Raw genomic sequence first — 12,496 nt, 5'->3', positions numbered from 1 at the left:
TGTGGAAGTTCTATGTGGTAAGATTAAATATCCTGCTGACTTTTTGGTACTTGGTTCTGCTCGCTAGTAAATATTGTCCTATCATTTTTGGTAGACCTTTTCTAAATACTTGTGGAGCTATTATAGATTGCAAGAAAGAGAAAATTTTGACTAAATTTGTTGGTGAATCTTATGAGTTTAACTTCTCTAAATTTACCAAAACTCCTTATAAAATTGATTCGCCTAATAGTGATTTTAAAGTTGAACAATGTGCATCTATTGCTCTTGCTCCTAGTAATCCTTTGCAGCAACATTTGGAGAATAGTGAGAGTGAAGTTTTTAGGGAAGAAAGAAATGAGCTTGATGAAATTTTCCTTCGTCAACCTATTCTTAAGCATGATTTACCTGGTGGAAGATTTGGGTACAACACCACCACCAAAGGAAGATCCTGTCTTTGATTTAAAACCATTGCATCGATAATCTTAAATATGCTCATATTGATGATAAGAAAATATATCCTGTTATTATTAGTTCTAAGCTTTCGAGTTTGAAGAAGAAAGGTTATTGGAAATACTCGAAGAAACACCGAGGTGCTATTGGCTACACTCTTGATGACTTGAAGGGGATTTCTCCCTCTATTTGCCAACACGCCATTAATATGGAAGATGATGCGAAGCCTGTTGTTGAACCTCGGCGTCGTCTAATTCCTAAGATGAAGGATGTGGTAAGAAATGAGGTATTAAGACTCCTTGAAGCTGGTATTATATATCCTATTGCTGATAGTAGATGGGTTAGTCCTGTGCATTCCGTTCCTAAGAAAGGAGGAATGACTGTTGTGCCTAATGATAATGATGAGCTCATCCCTCAAAGAGTAGTTGTAGGGTATAGAATGTGCATTGATTATCGAAAAGTTAATAAGGTTACTAAGAAAGATCATTACCCTTTACCATTTATTGATCAAATGTTAGAAAGGTTATCTAAAAATACTCATTTTTGCTTTCTTGATGGTTATTACGGGTTTTCACAAATTGCTTGTTAAAACTAAAGATCAAGAGAAAACCACTTTCACTTGTCCCTATGGAACTTATGCTTATAGGCGTATGCCTTTTGGTTTATGTAATGCTCCTGCTACTTTTCAAAGATGCATGTCTGCTATTTTTCATGGCTTTTGTGAGAGTATTGTAGAGGTATTCATGGATGATTTTTCTGTCTATGGGAATTCTTTTGATAATTGCTTGCGAAACCTTGATAAAGTTTTGCGGAGATGTGAAGAAACTAACCTTGTTCTTAATTGGGAGAAATGCCACTTTATGGTTAATGAAGGAATTGTATTGGGACATAAAATTTCCGAGAGAGGTATTGAAGTTGATAGAGCTAAAGTTGAAGCCATTGAGAAGATGCCCTATCCTAGGGATGTTAAAGGTATTCGTAGTGTTCTTGGTCATGCTTGGGTTTTATAGGAGGTTTATTAAAGACTTCTCCAAGATTTCAAAGCCTCTTACTAATCTTCTTCAAAAAGATGTACCTTTTGTTTTTGATGATGATTGTAAAGAAGCTTTTGAAACTCTAAAGAAAGCCTTAACAAGCTGCCCCTATAGTTGAACCTCCCGATTGGAACTTACCATTTGAAATTATGTGCGATGCTAGTGATTTTCTTGTAGGCGCTGTTCTTGGACAGCGAGTAGATAAAAAACTGAATGTTATTCATTATGCTAGTAAAACTCTTGATGCTGCTCAAAGAAATTATGCTACAACTGAAAAAGAATTGTTAGCTGTAGTCTTTGCTTGTGATAAGTTTAGATCTTATATTGTTGATTAAAAAGTTACAATTCATACTGATCATGCTGCAATTAGATATCTTATGACAAAGAAAGATGTTAAACCGAGACTTATTAGATGGGTACTTCTTTTGCAAGAATTTGATTTACATATTGTAGATAGGAAAGGTGCTGATAATCCTGTTGCTGATCATTTGTCAAGATTGGAAAATATTGCTTATGATCCTGTTCCTGTTAATGATAGTTTTCCAAATGAACAATTGGCTGTAATAAAGGTGAGCTCGCGAGACAGTCCTTGGTATGCTGATTATGCTAACTTTATTGTTTCCAAGTACTTGCCTCCAACCTTTTCAGTTCAGCAAAGGAGGAAATTCTTTTATGACTTGAGGCATTATTTTTGGGATGACCCACACTTATATAGAGAAGGAGTGGATGGTATTCTGCGAAGGTGTGTTCCCGAATATGAACAACAATAGATATTGAGTAAATGTCATGGTAGTGCTTATGGAGGACATCACGCCGGAGATAGAACCGCGCAAAAGGTTCTACAATCAGGTTTTTATTGGCCAACTCTCTTCAAAGATGCAAGGAAGTTTATTTTATCTTGTGATGAATGTCATAGGGTTGGTAATATCTCCGGACGCAATGAAATGCCTATGAATTATACTCTTGTTATTGAACCGTTTGATTGTTGGGGATTTGACTTCATGGGACCTTTTCCCTCTTCGAAGGTAACACTCATATACTTGTTGCTGTTGATTATGTTACTAAATGGGTGGAAGCCATACCTACAAAAAGTGCTGATGGTGAGACCTCTTTAAGAATGCTTTTAGACATTATTTTTCCTAGATTTGGAGTGCCTAGATATATTATGACAGATGGAGGTTCTCATTTTATTCATGGTGGTTTTAGAAAAACTCTTGCTAAATATGGTATTAATCATAGAATTGTTTCCGCTTATCATCCTCAAACTAGTGGGCAAGTAGAACTATCAAATAGAGAAATTAAATCTATCTTGCAAAAGACTGTTAATAAAACTAGAAAGAATTGGGCTAGTAAATTGAAGGAAGCACTATGGGCTTATAGAACTGCTTATAAAAATCCCATGGGAATGTCACCTTATAAAATGGTTTATGGAAAAGCTTGTCATTTACCTTTAGAACTAGAGCACAAAGCTTATTGGGCTATTAGAGAACTAAATAAAGATCCTAAACTAGCCGGTAATAAGAGGTTGCTGCAATTAAGTTCTCTAGATGAATGGAGAAGTGAAGCTTATGAAAATGCTAAACTCTTTAAAGAGAAAGTTAAGAAATGGCATGATAGAAGGATTATCAAAAGAGAGTTTAATATTGGGGATAAAGTCCTGTTGTATCGGTCTCGTCTCGGATTCTTTGCAGGGAAATTACTCTCGAAATGGGAAGGACCATATGTTGTTGAGGAGGTGTATCGTTCGGGAGCAATTAAAATTAGTTCTCTCCAAGGCAATGCCACACAAGTGGTGAATGGACAAAGACTCAAGCATTATATCTCGGGTGATTCTTATAATGTAGATGTTGATGTTATTCGAGTGGAAACACCGGAGGCTTTCATCAAAGGTCAAATTGACGATCCGCCGTAACTCGACTTTGAATAGGTAACAATACAGGTAATAAAAAGTTCACGATTTACTTTCCGAACAATGTTTTTGCTGTTTTTGGAAAATATGAAAAATTACGAGATCGAAACAGAGTGGAGGAGACGCACGAGGGCGTGCCCCCATAGGCCGGCGCGGCCAGGCCTTGGCCCGCGCCGCCCTATGGGCTGGCCGCCTCGTCGTCCCTCTCCAACTCTGGTTTGACCTGGTACTTTCCGTTTGTTGTGAAATTTTTTGCTATATAATCCCCCGGACCCCTGGAGGTCCGTATATCGTTTTCTCGACGTGTTTTGTTTCGAGCTGTTTCTGCCAGGATCTATTTTCAATCTAGGAGCACCATGGCCTTCAACAACAAGGGCAAAGGGCTTTCGAAGGAGGAAGTGAAAAGGGTGTCGTCAAAACAAGAGCAACAAGCTGTTGGGAGTAAGCAAATCTTGGTGGGATCTGTTGACACTCGACGTTCTTTCTCTCATAACTTGCAGGGACCCTTACCACCTGCTTTTGGCCTCGACTCTTTCCCTGTGCTGTGGAAGAAGCTCTACGGACTACCGATGAGTTTTGTGGTCAATACCGGGCTCTAAGAAGAGAAGTGGAGATACTCCAGGAGGAGAATTACCGACTCCGTAGAATGCTGGAATATTACTCGATACCCATCACAAGGTCGCCACCGCCAACTTCAGATAACAATGAATCTCTTCGAGTCTTAGTGCAGAATTGCCAAGCTGAGAAACTGAAGCCGAAGGAGATCTGTAAGAAGCGCGGGAGGAATTCATCACCACCATCGCCAAAGGAGTAAATTCATCATCGGTATTGGCATCCCCTTGGTTTGTTCCAAGCTTGGGGGAGTGCCGCGGTATCACATCATCACTACCTTTTACTTTTTACTATCAAGTAGTGTCATATCATGAGTAGGGAAGTTATCATATAAGATGGGTTGCGGTATGGAAGTATCTCTCCTTTAGTTGGTTGTCTATGTATCCCTTGGTGTGAGTTATCGTTATGAAATATTAATGAGAAGTCTTATCATTTACATATTGCACACCTTATTTTAGTTTGCAATTTCTATTATATGATCGATCTTGATTTTAGTATTGGTACACTTTGGGAGCATTGAGTAAATCTATTTCGTTTTGGCAAACTTAGCATTGGTCAATAGCAACAACACCTTGAGGTTTAAGTAAAAAGAGAAATACATATAGTTGTTTCATTGTCTTCCTTTCTTGTTAGCTCATAGCTTATTATTCTGAAGTTAAAATTGTTTGTGCTTGCAAGAAAGATGCATGATTATGTCTATCACATGTATATTTGTTTGTTTCCCTCAACTCTTATGCTTGCTAATTAACCTTGCTAGCCAAAGACCACGTACCGAGAGGGAATGCTTCTCGTGCATCCAAACTCCGAACCCAAACCTATGCCATTTGTGTCCACCATATCTACCTACTGCATGGTATTTTCTGCCATTCCAAGTAAATACTTCATGTGCTACCTTTAAACAATTCAAAATTTATTGCTTCTTATTGGTGTCAATGTTTTATAGCTCATGAGGAAGTATGTGGTGTTTTATCTTTCAGTCTTGTTAGGCAGCTTCCACTAATGGACTAGTGGCTTCATCCACTTATCCTATAATTTTGCAAAAAGAGCGGCAACGGGGTTCCCAGCCCCAATTAATCAACTTTCATTAATAATTCTCTTCACATGTTTTGCCCCGATTCATCGGTAAGCAACTTAATTTTGCAATAGACACTCCTCCATGGTATGAGATTGTTGGAAGGCACCCGAGGATTCGGTTAGCCATGGCTTGTGTAAGCAAAGGTTGGGGGAGTGTCATCCTTAAATAAACTAAAGTACATGTGTAAACAAAAGAGAAGAGGGATGATCTACCTTGCCGGTAGAGATAACGTCCTTCATGGGAGCCGCTCTTTGGAGGTCTCGTTTGGCAAAGGGGTTAGAGTACCCGCTACCAGTCGTTGACAACAACAAACACCTCTCAAAACTTTACTTTTATTCTCTTTATATGATTTCAAAACTGAAAAAGCTCTAGCACATGATTTAATCCCTGCTTCCCTGTGCGAAGGGCCTGTCTTTTACTTTATGTTGAGTCAGTAAACCTATTTCCCTCCATCTCAAGCAAGCATTTGAGTTGTTGTGATCAAACCATTATATTGTGATTTGCTTCATCATGTTTTTACTCTTCCTTGTTTAGTACAAGTTTTATCTGAATGAATATAGCTTTGAAAGTTATCAATGATCATTATGATTGAGTATGCGAGATGAGCCATATAAACTTTAACATGAGAGCGCTGCTCAATAGATAAGTATAATCTGTTAATTGTTCTCTGACCAAGAACGAAGTTTGCCATCACCAACTATGATTTCTTATGCACTTTTATTTGTGATTACCTTATACTTGTTTCAAGTTGAATTATATGAGGAAGTTGTTTACTAGAATGTCTTGTGTGAATGAATATGATGCTTCTTGTCCGTATTTTATTTATCGACTCTTCACTCCATAAACATGTGGTCTTGTTTACCGAGTTCAGTTTCGCTTGGGGACAAGCGAAGTCTAAGCTTGGGGGGAGTTGATACGTCCATTTTGCATCACTATTTTATATCATAATTTGTCTTATTCATTGATATATTTCATATTTGGAGATGATACTTATGTTATTTCATCTATTTTGCATGTTTCATGATTATTTGGGGATCGCGCACCGGAGCCAGGATTCTGCTGGAAAAAGCACCGTCAGAATGCAATATTTCGGAAGATCAACAGTTGACGGAAATTATATGAAAAATCCTATTTTTCCAGATGACGAAGGGAGCCAGAAGGGGGAGCCGAGGAGGGCCGCCATGGGCCCCCTCACGGGCCGGCGCGGGCCCTGCCCTGGCCGCGCCGCCCGTGAGGAGGGGGCCCACAGCCCCCTCTCGCCTCCTTTTCTTCGCGTACGCCTTCGTCCCGAAAACCTAAGCTCCGGGGGTATGTCGCGAAGAGCCACGGCCCGCCTCGCGGGGCGGAGAACACCGAGAGAGAAAGAGCTCTCCGGCAGGCTGAGATCTGCCGGGGAAATTCCCTCCCGGAGGGGGAAATCGACGCCATCGTCACCGTCATCGAGCTGGACATCATCTCCATCACCATCATCATCATCTTCATCATCATCACCGCCGTCTCCACCGCTGCACCTCGTCACCGCTGTAACAATTTGGGTTTGATCTTGATTGTTTGATAGGGGAAACTCTCCGGTGTTGATTTCTACTTGTTATTGATGCTATTGAGTGAAACCGTTGAACCAAGGTTTATGTTCAGATTGTTATTCATTATCATATCACCTCTGATCATGTTCCATATGATGTCTCGTGAGTAGTTCGTTTAGTTCTTGAGAACATGGGTGAAGTCTAAATGTTAGTAGTGAAGTATGGTTGAGTAATATTCAATGTTATGATATTTAAGTTGTGGTGTTATTCTTCTAGTGGTGTCGTGTGAACGTCGACTACACGACACTTCACCTTTATGGGCCTAGGGGAATGCATCTTGTACTCGTTTGCCAATTGCGGGGTTGCCGGAGTGACAGTAAACCTGAGCCCCGTTGGTATATCGATGCAGGAGGGATAGCGAGGATCTCGGAGTTTAAGGCTGTGGTTAGATTTATCTTAATTACTTTCTTGTAGTTGCGGATGCTTCCAAGGGGTATAATCACAAGTATGTATTAGTCCTAGGAAGGGCGGTACATTAGCATAGATTCACCCACACAACACTTATCAAAACAATGAAGATTAATTAGCCGTATGTAGCGAAAGCACTAGACTAAAATCCCGTGTGTCCTCGAGAACGTTTGGTTAATATAAGTAAACAAACCGGCTTGTCCTTTGTGCTAAAAAGGATTGGGCCACTCGCTGCAATTATTATTCTCGCACTTTACTTACTCGTACTTTATTCATCCGTTACATCAAAACCCCCTGAATACTTGTCTGTGAGCATTTACAGTGAATCCTTCATCGAAACTGCTTGTCAACACCTTCTGCTCCTCGTTCGGATCGACATTCTTACTTATCGAAGATACTACGATACACCCCCTATACTTGTGGGTCATCAGGTCCCAAACTTAACGTCGAGATTGATCCTTCCCAACGGATAACTCGGCTTCTCTGGTGTGATTCCATGGAAACGCGTGTCGGTTGGTTTTAGATTTGCCAGGGATATGTTCATCTTCCTTAGTGTATCTGCATACATAAGGTTTAGACTGCTGCCTCCATCTATGAAAACTCGAGATACGTCGAATCCTGCGATCACCGCTGGTAAGATAAGTGCTGACTACCCTGGTCGAGGAACTTGCCGCGGGTGATCCGCAATTGTGAAGCCAATGTCTGATACGTCCCCGACGTATCCATAATTTCTGTCGTTCCATGCTTGTTTTATGACAATACTTACATGTTTTGCTTGCACTTTATGATGATTTCATGCATTTTCCGGAACTAACCTATTAACAAGATGCCACAGTGCTAGTTCCTGTTTTTTGTTGTTTTTGGTTCCAGAAAGGCTGTTCGGGCAATATTCTCGGAATTCGACGAAACGAAGACCAAACCTCCTATTTTTCCCGGAAGCGTCCAGAACACCGAAGAAGAGTCGGAGAGGGGCCAGAGGGCCACCACACCATAGGGCGGCGCGGCCCGGCTCGGGCCCGCGCCGGCCTGTGGTGTGGCGCCCTCAGGTGCCCCCCTGCGCCGCCTCTTCGCCTATAAAATCCCTTTCAACCTAAAAACACCGTACCTCTTGACGAAACTCCAGAAAGACTCCAGGGGCGCCGCCACCGTCGCGAAACTCCAATTCGGGGGACAGAACTCTGTTCCGGCACCCTGCCGGGACGGGGAAGTGCCCCCGGAAGCCATCTCCATCAACGCCACCGCCTCCGCCATGCTCCGTGAGTAGTTCCCCCATGGACTACGGGTTCTAGCTGTAGCTAGTTGGTATTCTCTCCCCCATGTACTTCAATACAATGATCTCATGAGCTGCCTTACATGATTGAGATTCATCCGATGTAATCGGTGTTGTGTTTGTCGGGATCCGATGGATTGTTACGTTATGATTGTCTATCTACAAAGTTTATGAAGTTATTGTTGCTGCAATCTTGTTATGCTTAATGCTTGTCACTAGGGCCCGAGTGGCATGATCTTAGATTTGAGCTCTATACTTATTGCTTAGATTGTATCTACAAGTTGTATGCACATGTCACTGTCCGGAACCAAAGGCCCCGAAGTGACAGAAATCGGGACAACCGGAGGGGATGGCGGTGATGTGAGGATCACATGTTTTCACGGTGTGTTAATGCTTTGCTCCGGTACTCTATTAAAAGGAGTACCTTAATATCCAGTAGTTTCCCTTGAGGCCCGGCTGCCACCGGCTGGTAGGACAAAAGATGTTGTGCAAGTTTCTCATTGCGAGCACGTACGACTATTATTGGAAAACATGCCTACATGATTAATGATCTTGATATTCTGTCTTAATGCTATTTCAATCCTATCAATTGCTCGACTGTAATTTGTTCACCCAACACTTGTTATTGGAGAGTTACCACTAGTGTAGATAGCTGGGAACCCCGGTCCATCTTTCATCATCATATACTCGTTCTACATGTCAATCTGTTTTCGGTGTCATTGCTCTCATATTACTACTACTGCTGCTGTGTTATCGTTACTATTGCTCTCATATTACTCGCTACTTTCACATCACCCCTGTTGCTAGTGCTTTTCCAGTGCAAGCTGAATTGACAACTCAGCTTGTTAAGGCTTATAAGTATTCTTTACCTCCCCTTGTGTCGAATCAATAAATTTGGGTTTTACTTCCCTCGAAGACTATTGCGATCCCCTATACTTGTGGGTCATCAAGACTATTTTCTGGCGCCGTTGCCGGGGAGGCATAGCTCTACTCATAAGTTCACCTGGGGAGTACACTCTACCTCTCTCTCTGCTTTTATTTTATTTTATTTTGTTTTGCTTAGTTTACTTTTGTCTAGTTTATTTGTGCTTAGTTTATTTCTGTCTAGTATTAGTTTGCGTAGTTTACTTTTGCTTAGTTTATTTTTGTCTTGTTTTATTTGTCTCATATACCCAAAAATCCATAAAAATTTGAAAAACCAAAAAATTAAAAGCTCGCTGTTATGGGAGAACCAACAACCTACTTGGAGCTTATAGAATGTTATAATTGTTATAGAGAATCAAGAACTGGTAAAATAATGAGTGCTATGATAGAAAAATTGAATACAATTGCTAAAATCTTGCTTGAACGCCATGATATAAACTGTTGCTCTCAACAGGATACTAAACATCTTAAATTTCAATGTGGCTTTAGTGAGGAATTTTTAATTAAGAACTATAATCGGAATTGCTATATTCATTATGGGTTCGAAGAGGTAGAACAATTTGTCTTATTTATGGGAGCCTCCGAGATAGAATCCTTCATGGTTGAGAATTATGAAACTTGTGTTGTTTGTAAGGGCCTTAAAGATTATGTCTCTATTATCCTTAATTCTTGCATAGAATGCTACAGTAGGAATCCTTATATCCTTGATTATAAAGAGAGACACATTAATGCACTAGAATGTACTCACAATTTGCAGGAACCTGCGGAAGAAGAAATTGATGAACCTGAAAGCTCATTGGATGAAAAAGAGGAGGAAATTGATGAACCTGAAAGCTCATTGGATGAAAAAGAAGAGGAGAGCGACGAACAAAGGGAGGAAGAATGGATTAGCTACCCATGTCAACCTTCTAATGAGAGTAACTCTTTATCTCTTACACTATTTGATTGTCCTCCATGCTTACCGGAAGAGGTTGAATGTTATGTTCCTGTGGATTCTCTTGAAGTATTGCCTATGAGTAAAACTTGTGAAAATAATTATGCTACTGTTATTTATGATAATCCATGCTACTTTGATAAATCTTATGATAATGCTTTGTTTGTGCCTGATGTCGAAATGCATGGTACTAAAGAATTTTGCTTGGCAAATGTTTATGATAAAGCTCTAGATGATGGTCCTATGTTACTTGATAATATTAATTGTACTACTAATGAAAATGGGATTGGAGAGTTCTTGACTTATTCTATGAGTCCCATATCTATTGAGATTGATCAACTACCTTGTTATATTATTAATAAAAGTAAGTTTGAAAGTTTTAATTCCACTATTCTTGAACTTGATAAAAATTATGTGTTTGGAAATCATGAAAAGTATGCTGCATGTGATAGTTATATTGTTGAGTTTGTTCATGAAGCTACTGAAAATTATTATGAGAGAGGAAAATATGGTTGTAGAAATTTTCATGGTACTAATACACCTCTCTATATGCTGAAATTTTTGAAGTTGTTCTTGTTTTATCTTCTTATGCTTGTCACTTTGTTCTTCATGAATTTATTTGTGTACAAGATTCCTTTGCATAGGAAGCATGTTAGACTTAAATGTGTTTTGTATTTGCCTCTTGATGCTCTCTTTTTCTCCGAATACTATTTCTTGCGAGTGCATCATTAAAACTGCTGAGCCCATCTTAATGGCTATAAAGAAAGCAACTTCTTGGGAGATAACCCATGTATTATTTTGCTACAGTAATTTGTTTTATATTTGTGTCTTGGAAGTTGTTTACTACTGTAGCAACCTCTCCTTATCTTAGTTTTGTGTTTTGTTGTGCCAAGTGAAGCCTCTAATCGAAGGTTGATACTAGATTTGGATTTCTGCGCAGAAACAGATTTCTATCTGTCACGAATCTGGGCTGTTTTCCCTGTCGGTAACTCAGAAAAATATGCCAATTTACGTGCGTGTTCCTCAGATATGTACGCAACTTTCATTAGTTTTGAGTTTTCTGATTTGAGCAACGGAAGTATTTATTTAAAATTCGTCTTTACTCGGCTGTTCTGTTTTGGCAGATTCTGTCTCTGTTTTTTGCATTGTCTCTTGTGGACTTTAAGCGAGGTTTTCTAGACGTAGAGGGCTGTAGCTAATGTTTTATTGAGTTCTTGCAATGTGCCACTACAGGACCAAGGTGGATTCAAATTTTTTGAGTACTAACCCCTCTAATGAAGTTTGTGAGAAGTTTGGTGTGAAGGAAGTTTTCAAGGGTCAAGAGAGGAGGATGATATATGATCGAGAAGAGTGAAAAGTCTAAGCTTGGGGATGCCCCCGTGGTTCATCCCTGCATATTTCAAGAAGACTCAAGCGTCTAAGCTTGGAGATGCCCAAGACATCCCCTTCTTCATCAACTTATCAGGTTCCTCCCCTGAAACTATATTTTTATTCGGTCACATCATATGTGCTTTACTTGGAGCGTCTGTGTGCATTTATTTTAGTTTATGTTTGAATAAATTCGGATCCTAGCAATCCTTGTGTGGGAGAGATACACGCTCCGCTTTTTCATATGAACACTCGTGTTCTTCGTTTTACTTTTAATGTTCAATGATAAAAGTTGGAAGCTATTGCACTTATTTATATTTGGTTGAAAACAGAAAATGCCTCATCATGTCTTGGGTAATTTGACACTTGGCAATTGTTTTGAGCTCTCAAGTAGATCATGATTAAGTTTTTTCATGTAGTCTAAGCCTATTAATGGAGAATTACTGTAGAGCTTGTTGAAATTGGTTTGCACAATTGATCTCTCTTAAGGTCTAGATATTTTCTGGTAAAAGTGTTTAAGCAACAAGGAAGACAGTGTAGAGTATTATAATGCTTGCAATATGTTCTTATGTAAGTCTTGCTGTACCGGTTCATACTTGTGTTTGCTTCAAATAGCCTTGCTAGCCTAAGCCTTGTATCGAGAGGGATTACTTCTCATGCATCCAAAATACTTGAGCCAACCACTATGCCATTTGTGTCCACCATACCTACCTACTAAGTGGTATTTCCTGCCATTCCAAAGTAAATTGCTTGAGTGCTACCTTTAAACAATTCAAAATTTATTACCTCTGATTTGTGTCAATGTTTTATAGCTCATGAGGAAGTATGTGGTGTTTATCTTTCAATGTTGTTGGGCAACTTTCACCAATGGACTAGTGGCTTCATCCGCTTATCCAATAATTTTGCAAAAAGAGCTGGCAATGGGATTCCCAGTCCCAAATTAATTAACA

The sequence above is a fragment of the Lolium rigidum genome, chromosome 7 (assembly GCF_022539505.1).
Source record: "Lolium rigidum isolate FL_2022 chromosome 7, APGP_CSIRO_Lrig_0.1, whole genome shotgun sequence".
NCBI lineage: Eukaryota > Viridiplantae > Streptophyta > Magnoliopsida > Poales > Poaceae > Lolium > Lolium rigidum.
The sequence above is the reverse complement of the archived record's forward strand: the minus strand, read 5'-3'. Positions refer to the sequence as shown.